Genomic DNA, 9,763 nt, shown 5'->3' on the forward strand with positions numbered 1-9,763 from the left:
TTACCAGCACTCCCAGCTATCTTCGAAACACCACCGATTTCCTGAGGAAACTACAGTCCATTGGTGATCTTCCTAAAAACACCATCCTAGCCACTATGGATGTAGAAGCCCTCTACACCAACATTCCACACAAAGATGGACTACAAGCCGTCAGGAACAGTATCCCCGATACTGTCACGGCTAACCTGGTGGCAGAACTTTGTGACTTTGTCCTGACCCATAACTATTTCACATTTGGTGACAATGTATACCTTCAAATCAGTGGCACTGCGATGGGTACCCGCATGGCCCCACAGTATGCCAACATTTTTATGGCTGACTTAGAACAACGCTTCCTCAGCTCTCGTCCCCTAATGCCCCTACTCTACTTGCGCTACATTGATGACATCTTCATCATCTGGACCCATGGAAAAGAAGCTCTTGAGGAATTCCACCATGATTTCAACAATTTCCATCCCACCATCAACCTCAGCCTGGACCAGTCCACACAAGAGATCCACTTCCTGGACACTACGGTGCTAATAAGCGATGGTCACATAAACACCACCCTATATCGGAAACCTACTGACCGCTATTCCTACCTACATGCTTCTAGCTTTCATCCAGATCATACCACTCGATCCATTGTCTACAGCCAAGCGCTACGATATAACCGCATTTGCTCCAACCCCTCAGACAGAGACAAACACCTACAAGATCTCTATCATGCATTCCTACAACTACAGTACCCACCTGCTGAAGTGAAGAAACAGATTGACAGAGCCAGAAGAGTACCCAGAAGTCACCTACTACAGGACAGGCCCAACAAAGAAAACAACAGAACGCCACTAGCCATCACCTTCAGCCCCCAACTAAAACCTCTCCAACGCATCATCAAGGATCTACAACCTATCCTGAAGGACGAGCCATCGCTCTCTCAGATCTTGGGAGATAGACCAGTCCTTGCTTACAGACAGCCCCCCAATCTGAAGCAAATACTCACCAGCAACCACACACCACACAACAGAACCACTAACCCAGGAACCTATCCTTGCAACAAAGCCCGTTGCCAACTCTGTCCACATATCTATTCAGGGGATACCATCATAGGGCCTAATCACATCAGCCACACTATCAGAGGCTCGTTCACCTGCGCATCTACCAATGTGATATATGCCATCATGTGCCAGCAATGCCCCTCTGCCATGTACATTGGCCAAACTGGACAGTCTCAACGTAAAAGAATGAATGGACACAAATCAGACATCAAGAATTATAACATTCAAAAACCAGTTGGAGAACACTTCAATCTCTCTGGTCACTCGATCACAGACCTAAGAGTGGCTATACTTCAACAAAAAAGCTTCAAAAACAGACTCCAACGAGAGACTGCTGAATTGGAATTAATTTGCAAACTGGATACAATTAACTTAGGCTTGAATAGAGACTGGGAATGGATGAGTCATTACACAAAGTAAAACTATTTCCCCATGGTATTTCTCCCCCCCACCCCACCCCCCACTGTTCCTCTGATATTCTTGTTAACTGCTGGAATTAGCCTACCTGCTTGTCACCATGGAAGGTTTTCCTCCTTTCCCCCCCCTGCTGTGGGTGATGGCTTATCTTAAGTGATCACTCTCCTTACAGTGTGTATGATAAACCCATTGTTTCATGTTCTCTGTGTGTGTGTATATAAATCTCTCCTCTGTTTTTTCCACCAAATGCATCCGATGAAGTGAGCTGTAGCTCACGAAAGCTTATGCTCTAATAAATTTGTTAGTCTCTAAGGTGCCACAAGTACTCCTTTTCTTTTTGCATAATAATATAGACCGTCACAGTCTCTCCCCTCCTTTACTGCTCTAGACATGGCTGATTATTTCCTCTGCATTTTTGATATGGCCTGAATTGATTGTAATATAAAATGAAACAATTAATATTATTTTATTATGTTCTATATCAAGGTGCTTAATGTTCTTGACTGAGAGGTTTTTTATTTATTTTTTTTAAATATAAACTGAAATATACCATCTGGTTGAGCTATGGAAAAAGTGCTTGGGAAACCTTCAGACTCTGAAATTTGAAGACAGATTGTTTTTCTTCAGTGCTCTGGCAGGCATAGGCTTCCCTGGTGTTCCCTCAACAGACTGTGTTCCAGTTAAAAGAAACCCAGGAACGGCTAAACATTAGTTCCATAGATGGATTCTTATTAGGAGCAGTTCTAATTATGATGAATGATTTTCTATTATGAAACAATTAACTTAGTCTAAACACTAGACATGGTGTTTTTAATGTCCATTTTATAGTTACAAACACACACTTCACATTATATCTTAAATGCCGATTAAAGTGCTTCCTGGAAGCATTAGTGGCATGAGATGCATATCAATCAGCAGTACTGTAAAGCTTGTCCTATTTTATAGATCATTTAAATAGAGGTGGTGATGTGCCAGTGAGCACTTACACATTGGCATCTCTACTGCCTATGGAACACTTGAAAACTACCTTTTAATTTTATTTAGGCATTTTCTGTTGTTCACTTAGAGCCTTGCTACTGCATAATGAAGTTTTCTATCACATTTCACTGCAGCAGGAACAGTCTATAATTTGATTCTGTCACCTTAGGCTATGCAGTACATAGGACTGATAATTAGGAATCAGAAACTCTAACTCATAAGGGAACAATCCTCAGAGTGGTTACTTACTCCTCTAGAACACTGGTATTTAACCTTTTTTTATTTGTGGACTCCTACAAATTTTCAAATAGAGGTACAGACCCCTTTGGAAATTTAACCTGTGGTCTACAGACCCCTACCATAGTAGTCTTAGACTGAAAACTGAACAGAATTCAACTATAAATGCTGCATCAAATGCAGGGCCAAGCATGTGCAGCATAAGAAATGACAATGGTATGGTAATGACAACACTTCTGGGTTTTGACCTGTAGGTGGGGTTATTCACATACTTTTGATTGATCAGAAAAACAGAATTCCTTTTCTGGGATCTGAAACTTTATTTTCATAATGACAGGTTTCAGAGTAGCAGCCATGTTAGTCTGTATTCGCAAAAAGAAAAGGAGTACTTGTGGCACCTTAGAGACTAACAAATTTACTAGAACATAAGCTTTCGTGAGCTACAGCTCACTTCATCGGATGCATTTGGTGGAAAAAACCAAATGCATCCGATGAAGTGAGCTGTAGCTCACGAAAGCTTATGCTCTAATAAATTTGTTAGTCTCTAAGGTGCCACAAGTACTCCTTTTCTTTTTATTTTCATAGTTACTTTTCGTGGACTCAGACAGTCTGCCGACCCCCAGTGGTCTGCAGATCACAGGTTGAAAACCACTGCTCTAGAAGACAGAAAGCTCATCTCTCATTTCTCCCTTTCTTCTATCACAGTGCCTCAACAATGACAGTCATTTGCCATTCATGTAGGTGGGAAAGCTAACTATTAATTATTTGATAATCTGCCAGGGAAGAAGTTAAATTTCTTGTCTGGATATAAAAAGCAAACTCATATTTGTTTTTTGTTGTTGTTAATTTGCAGTGGCAGCACACAAACATATCATTAAATATAACTGAGGGAATAATTAAACTACAATAAATACCTTTTAAAATGTAAAGTATTCATATGTACTACAAATATTCTTAATACTTATTTTTTGACTATGTAGCACTGAAATTCTGATGCAAAGGCTAAGATCTGAAAATTCTGCTACATTGGAAGGACACCAAATGTAAATGATGAAAGATAGTCTTGAAAGGAAACACAGAAGAGTTTGACATAAAAAGAAAGTCAACATCTGCATACAAAAGAAATATTTCAATTTTCCTTCGTAAAGATCTAAAAAAGTGAATTCTCTTGTGTTTTCATCAAAGAAAAAGTGGAACTATTTCTGAAGTACTGTTGAATCTTAGTATGATAAAAATATTTGCATAGTGTGCAACTTTTACAGAGTTTCTTAAAAAAGAAGAGAACATTTCAAGTAAGATCTCTTTTTGCATATAATGCTTATCCTTTTTAATTTCACACATTTTTATTAGTGCAGGTCATACTAGAAGAAAAAATGTGATAAATACAGTGGCCAAATCATCCGTGGGCTCTGAAGAAGCAGAACATAATAAATGATTTAATAAATGAAGTTTTCTAATAGAGTGAAATTCAGCAAATCATTTGTTTAAAAATAGGTTCCTTTTGCATACTATAATTGATAAATGGGAATCACAAGCCAAATGCTTCCTCTAATATGGAAAGCCCTTTAGGGTTGTGGTTATGCACAGAAAACAGAGGTCATATCATTGACACCCTATGGACTCCAAAGGTCCATGGCATGTTAGGCAATACATAAATGTTACACACAGAATACACCTCATTAAGTATTATGTACATAATATTACTATACATTACATATGTGTTGGGAAGTTATTTTAAGTGAATATATTATGCTCTCCTGATAATTCTGTTCACTCATGTCAAGTATCTCACAATAGTTTACAAAGCTGAAGTTAGCTTTTGTAACAGAAATTAGGAAACTTGTCAAAGGCAAAATGCATTACTGTTCTGCCTGGTTCCTGGAATGTTACTGTTCCTGGAATGCTAGAATCCAAAATAAAGATAAAATAGGTACAGAACAAGTTAGGGAACTGGAACAAACTGGGGAGGGTTGAATTTTAGTGGTGTTTAAGGAGTTTAACTTTTGAAATCATCCTGTAAATACTACAAGCTGAAAAGCTTATTTTTGGCACATACTTTCTTTGTAAGGTGAACACAGAGCAAGAATGTGCTTCTTAGAAGATGGATACACGTGTCTCTTTTTTGTATTGTACTGTTTTGTCTTTAGACAAAGAATTTGGCTAAGTTTGGTTATTAGATCTCTCAAACATTTTTAAGAATGAACCGCAAGTGTAGTTAAACAATTTGGACAATAGGGGAAACTGCATCCCTACAGATCCTAAAACAGCTGCATGTTTTGAGCATCCCACCACATTATTCCTTGCCTTACCTCTCTCTGGCAGCACGGCTCACTCAAGAGCCAGGCTGCCACTTTTTTCCTCCACAAACACTGGGCGCTACTCCCTTTTCTAAGGGAATGGGAGCTAAGGACAGAACATAAGGCTGCTTGTAGCAGCCTTAAACTTTCATGAAGATTTATACTGAGAAATATGCCTGTCACAGGGTGGTTCACTGGCCACTCTAAGGAGCTTGCTTCTGGTCAGATGCCCCTTCCCACAGTTGCATATATTCACTCATCTCTCTCTCAGATCTGCAGCCCCTCTCTCACTTCAGGAATGCAGTGTCGTTTTCATGACTTAGCCCTCTGGCCAGGTCACTCAGTATTTCCTTCAGCAGTCCTGGGCAGTCTTCCCATCCACTGCCTCAGGTGCCACTCTCTCAGTGGCTGGCAAGGGAACCAGGCCCACTATCAACCCAGGAGTTCTGGGATTTATTCTCCCAGACCTCACTGCTCCTTCCCATCATGTCTAATTCCCCCCTTCTTCGGGAGTACCAGCTCCAAACCTGCCTTCCTCTTCCCAGGGAACAACTTCCCTTCCCCAGTAACTGTCGCTATCTGTTGCCAGCTTCCTGGTTTTATAGGCCCTGCCTGTTCTTGCACAGCTGAACCTGTTTGCAATCAATTCCCTTTTCCCTGGCTCTTCCTGCAGATGCTGCTTGTGGAGTTAAGAGGCCTAACCAGCCACCATAACCCCTTCCAGTCCTATGTGGGGTGAACAGCCAATCACAGTGCCAATTGCTAAGGTGACCATGCTGCTGTTGCTTCTTGGCTACTGCCTCACTAGCTGGACAGTCAACTCACTCGACACACAGCTATGTATTGTCATTTAGCTGTCATATAGCTGTTTACATAGCCTTTCTGCTCATTTTGCTCACTCTTTTCCTTCTATCTGCACCACAAAGTGGAGGTAGCATTTGGACCCATAACTTTACATGTTTCTTAATTCAGATCTTCAAGCAGTTCCAGTAAGGTGAACTCCTTTGTGACCAAATCCTGCAAGGTCCAGACAGACCTGGGGGGTGAGGTTGTTACTCAAATACCATGATGTTGTGTAGACAATATACACTTGATTAATACATCTGCAACTTCAAGAAGACATGGCTCTCTATGGGCCTGATCCAATGACAAATGAAGTCAGTTGGAAGACTTCCCATTGATTTCTGGGTGTAAGGAAGTGTAAAGGGCTCTTCTACCCCAGCAGCTAAGCACTTCCGGTTCCATGGAGCTGAGATGACCTGGAATCAGAATACCAGATTTAAAGAGATGGAGATGGAGGTAAAAAAACACTTTTTTTTCAACCGTCCCCCATCCCCCCCCAAAAAAGCCACAACAAAATTATATGAGCGAGCCATGATATGCAATGTGCTATAGCATTGTTATTTGATGTGGTCTGCAACAATTCAATTTCAGAAAGATGTAAGTAGCAGCTCACTAATAAGAGGTAATTTTCCAATTTAATTCGAATAGATCTGCAAAGGTGATCAGGGATTTCACCATGACAGCATTTCTGTCTAGTCAGAAACAACATGGATTCTGATTTTACATTTCTTAATATCCAGATAGACACTATGAATAATGCTTAATATTTTTACCTCAGACTGTGTGGAACTGTGACACTAAAGCCCAGAATTTGTAAAGGTATTTAGACAGTGCTGGGCTCAGCATTGCAGTGCCTAACTGATTTAGGAGCCCAAATCTTATACTCAAGAGTGATTTAGATATTTAAGACCCTAAATCCCATCAGTTCCTAAGTGCCTAAATAATTTTTGAACATGAAATGTGGGCTCTTTAATCAGTTAGGCATTGCAATGTTGAGCACAGAAGTGCCTAAAAAACTTTTTTTTAGAAAAATCTGGGCCTACATCCACTGGACAAACCTCATGATATGCAATAATTTTATCTCTATAGTCCCAATAACTTTTTATTCCTGGACTCTTTCTTTTAATCATCCATCTAGAATTATGTTCTCAAGCTGCTGCAGCACCAGTCATTTTGCATTAGTCAAGTTCAGCTTTTGCTTTATATCTCTGTGTTACTGGGACTTTTAATTGTTGATCTGTTTCAGGTGGCACACTGGCTTCTCTCTCTGTATCTTGCTATTGACAAGTTCCTTATGTGCCATTTATTGCTCAGTAATCTCTTTTTATGATTACTTGGTGGGTATGACTTTCAGTAGCTGATAGACAGAGTTCTCTGACATGATGGAAAATATGCTATATCTTACCTAGCTGATAGTCATTTATTGCTACAACTGGAAGGATCATGTGAGACAGGTCATGGCTGTTCTTCAGTCCCCAGCAGATGCAGGTTTAACAGTTCACACAACTAAGTGTACTGTGGGGAACTGGGAGATCACATACATCATCTATATGAGCGGAAGAGGCCAACTCCAATCACTTGGCAACAAGGTAAGGGTCTGGATAATAGCCTGCTCTATTCACAACATGAAAAGGCAGATGGGCTATTTGCTGGGATTGGTGGGGTACTATTGATGTTTTGTGCCAGCATTTGCTACCGTTACAGCTACTATCACAGACCTCATGAACCAAAGAAACTCAAATGGTCTGAGGCTTGGGAAACAGCCTTTAATACAATATAAGACTGTTTATGTTGTGAACTGGTCCTTTTTAGCCTGGTATAATGGAGTGGACTAGACACAGAGGCCCCCTGCTGAAGGCCTCAGTGTCCTGCCACACCCATCCCAGGAAAGAAGCAGTAGAAGAGTCCTCCAAGCAGCCTAGAGTGGCTGCAGTGGAAGCAGCCAATCAGAGCGGCTGCAGGTAGCAGCCAATCAGAGCCCAGGAAGGCCTATAAAAAGGTGCTGCAGTGCTGAACAGTCAGTTCCTTGCTGGAGTTAGGTTTCAGAGTAGCAGTTGTGTTAGTCTGTATTTGCAAAAACAAAAGGAGTACTTGTGGCACCTTAGAGACTAACAAATTTATATATTTAGCTATATAGAGTGGAATAAATTTGTTAGTCTCTAAGGTGCCACAAGTACTCCTTTTGTTGCTGGAGTTAGAGGGTGTTCCTGGTTGGTTAAAGGGAGCTGCAGCACCATGGCTGACTCAATGCTGGCAGGGACTGGGGCAGTGAGGCAGAGCCCCTGACTGGCTACTAGGCCTGAACTTAGCTGAACACTGAGGTAAGACTGATGCTTTGGTAAAGGCTGGGGCTAAGGGGAAGTGGTATAGGGAGCTGAAAGCAGTATAGTTAAAGGGACATGGTGGCATGTGGCTGCTATTCTTAGGGTCTGTGGACTGGGACCTAGAGTAGTGGGTGGGTCTGGGTCCCCCTATAGGCTACTGGGCTACACTTGGACAGTGTGACATCCCCAGAAGGGGAACTAAACTTAATAGCCTAGCTAGAGAGCTGGGGCCAGAATAGATCAAGAGGGTGAAACCATTGCCTCCAGGATGGAAGTCCTGGGGGTATGGCATGATGTCAGGACTACTTAGAATGCAGACACACCTGGCCAGAAGGGGTGCTTGTGAGAAGTAGGTGCCATGCTGTTACACCTGGACTTCATACTGAAATTTATTTTTCAAAGGGATCCCTTCGATGTAGGGTTAGGGACCATCCTTTCATAAGTGAAAAATGAAGAACATCCAGCCCTCTACATTAAGGGGTGCTGGAACAATTTGTATAGTAAGGGTGCTGAGTGCTATGGAACCAAACTGTAAACGCTGTATATAATGGAAACAGCTTCAAGCTAAGGGTGCAGCAGCACCTCTAGTTCTAGCACCTATGTCTACATTAGCGAGAAAAGGTGTATATTGGGTGACTGAAAAGGAAGCCTTGGAAGTGAAGTGGGCCCTGGATGCTCTTAGCCTGCAACAAGGGGTTTCTTAATAAGCAATATCTATGTACCCCCTTTGGTGGCTGGTGGCCATGAATGATGCCAACCACTGTATAATGCACTGGTACCTATCCCTTAAGCTTTATAACTTCTATGTAGAACACTGAGCTGGAAAGGTACGCTGCAATGCTGATAGCTTCTCTTGTGAGGGAAGATTGGCTAACAATACTCCGGATCCTATTTTGACTGGGAGCACATGATGATGGGCTGTACAAATCCTGGACCAAACAGGACAGTGTTAAGGACCTACTATAGATGCAAGTAGACCCACCTTTAAAGACATGTCAGGTCTAGAGGAAAGGCCTTAATAGAGGAGAAACCCAGCTTAGTTACACGTTTCATAGTGGTAGCCATGTTAGTCTGTATCAGCAAAAACAATGAGACCACCTTGTGGCACCTTGGAAACTAACAAATTTATTTGGGCATAAGCTCTTGTGGGTGGGGCAAATTGCTGGTACGATTATGATGGGTCCCGTACTTCCTCTTCTTGGGGGGGGAAGTGTTTTAGGGTGCAGTTTCCTGCCCCTGAACTAGGGTATCTACTGTCCCCCTACTAACCCAGAGAAGGGTAGTGGAGAGGGAGGGACCCAGGCCTGCCCTGTACTCTGGGTCCCAGCCCAGGGGCCCTAGGGATAGTGGCAAATCACTTGAACTAGTGCTTCCTTCCCCTGGGCTACTTCCCTCTCCTGCTCTTCAGCTTGTGGGGCTTCCTACCCTCTCTCTGCACAAGCCAGTTATCTCTTTACCTAGGATCTTGGTCTTCTAGCCAGTCAAGGCTCTCTGCTCCAACTCCTTCCCCAGCTGATTGAAGCAGGGGTTTTTAATCAGGTGACTAGCTTCAGGTGCTCTAATTGGCTTCAGGTGCTTTTAATTTATAGAAACCTTTCTTCCCTCTACAGGGAATCAGGCTTCTCCTCAT

The sequence above is a fragment of the Dermochelys coriacea genome, chromosome 4 (assembly GCF_009764565.3).
Source record: "Dermochelys coriacea isolate rDerCor1 chromosome 4, rDerCor1.pri.v4, whole genome shotgun sequence".
Lineage (NCBI taxonomy): Eukaryota > Metazoa > Chordata > Testudines > Dermochelyidae > Dermochelys > Dermochelys coriacea.